The sequence below is a fragment of the Mastomys coucha genome, unplaced genomic scaffold (genome assembly GCF_008632895.1).
Source record: "Mastomys coucha isolate ucsf_1 unplaced genomic scaffold, UCSF_Mcou_1 pScaffold16, whole genome shotgun sequence".
In the NCBI taxonomy this organism is placed as follows: Eukaryota; Metazoa; Chordata; class Mammalia; order Rodentia; family Muridae; genus Mastomys; species Mastomys coucha.
This window is the reverse complement of record NW_022196898.1, coordinates 69,357,581-69,359,333: the sequence shown is the minus strand read 5'-3', so window position 1 is coordinate 69,359,333 and position 1,753 is coordinate 69,357,581. Positions and strand designations below refer to the sequence as shown.

Here is a 1,753-nt window from a genome sequence, read left to right as displayed (position 1 = left end):
ATTGGTTCGGGGTCAAGTAGATGCAGGTCCAGAGTCCTTTTAGTAAACATGTTTCTATCTAAAATAATGACTAAAAATTTTTTTTTAATGAAGGTTTATTTCCAGAAGTTGAAAAAATGTTCGGTTTGCATACATATGTACAGATCTCAGCTTTGAGCCACTTGGGGTGGTGGGCACCCTTGGGAGATGAACTGGTCACATCCAATAGAAGCTGAGACTCAGTAGGTTGGCTCAGTTCTCAAGACCCAGAAGTGCTGACCAGCTTAACCCCACGCCTGCCTGAGACTATCTTCCCATGGAGAACACCTCAGTCAGAGTCACAAGCCTCTTGTCCGGTGGTGGCGTCCACTGCAGAGGCCAAGCTGTCCTCCTGGCCTTTTAGCCGTTCACGGATCAGCTCTGCGATTGCTCTCTGGGTCCGCTTTTCTAGCTTCTCCAGCTTCTTGGCCACATCTCTCTTGAGATCCCAATCAGGTTTCTGGAGTGCCAGGTTGGCCAGGTCCACTTCCTCATTGACAGGCTCCGGCTTGGCCGCCTCCAGCTGCTCCTTCACCTTCTCCTCCACTGCAACAGGTTTAGCCTGGGGGACCCGCCTCCTTTTCAGATCTTCATCCTCTGGGACATAGTTCCGAAGCCTGGGTCCCCTGTGCTTCCCAACTTCCTTCTCCTCTTCTCTGAGCTGCTTGGTCTGTGGCTCCCCATCTTCCCTGTCCTTGCGCCCGGTTTTCTCCCGGAGGGCCTTCAGCCGTTCTTTCCGCCGCAGCGCCTCTTCCTCGAGGCGGCCCATACCAGCAGGAGCAGCCGCCTTCTTTTCGGAGGCCCCTCCTTTTTTTTTTTTTTTTTCACACATCAAAAAGAATATTTACTTAGAAGAGTAGAGTCAATATCCCAAATGTAAAAACAGGTTGGACTGAGCTTGGATTTCCTGATAGCCTACTCCTAACTCTAAGGAATAAGTAACGTGCCATCCATTCACATGTCCAGGTATCTGATCCAGGTTGGAAAAACAAACTCAGAATAGTCCCAAGTCAATATGGGAAGCCACGGTAGAGAAACCTAAGATATCTCAGGAATGGTTTTAAGTGGGAAGCCTCTAATCCTACCTGGTTAGTGCTTTTCTGTGAGTTTCTCAGTATGAGTCCAAACCTCTTAGAAAGCACCTTCAAACACAAGTTATAGCCCCAAGTCTGGAAAGCTCTATACAAGAACGATGTAAATAATGGTTCAAGAAAATTGAGGACCAGATCCCCTTGTGTCCCACAGTTGGAATAAGTAGTTGAAGCCTAGGTGGTTTTTCTCTTCTTGGCAGATGGTCGCTCAAATACATCTCGTACCCCTGCTGCCTTTTGTTTAAAGAATTTTGTGTTCTGGGCACTCTCTTGGCCCCACGCAGAGTCAAAGGAAGTGGTGTCTTGATCCACAAGGTGGGTGTACTTGGTGCGACTAGACCGTCCAAAATTCTTGACCTGCATAACTTTTGGAAGAATGGTTTTGTTGAAATGGTCCTCAAGAGTAGGTGCACTAAAATCTCTCTTGTAGACTTCTTCATCCTCATCCATGAAGAAGGCACCTCGGTGATAATACTTTTGTAGAAACTTGTATTTGCCCTTAACAGCTTTGTTGGTAATGACTTTGCCATTTGCCCGAAGTTCGGCCTGCCTTTCTTCCTCCGTCAGGTTTCTCACGCGTTCAATTTCTGCTTTCTCCTTTTCAAGCGCTTCTCGGTCTTCTCTCTCCCTCTTGATTCTTTTGA

At 47.4% G+C, this 1,753-nt stretch overlaps 1 pseudogene across 1 annotated transcript; it reads right to left on the bottom strand.

Moving 5' to 3' along the window:
• Positions 1–251: 251 nt before the first annotated feature.
• Positions 252–850, bottom strand: LOC116093292 (annotated as a pseudogene). Its single transcript, XR_004119681.1, has one exon. The product of XR_004119681.1 is annotated as a coiled-coil domain-containing protein 12 pseudogene (transcript).
• Positions 851–1,753: the final 903 nt, after the last annotated feature.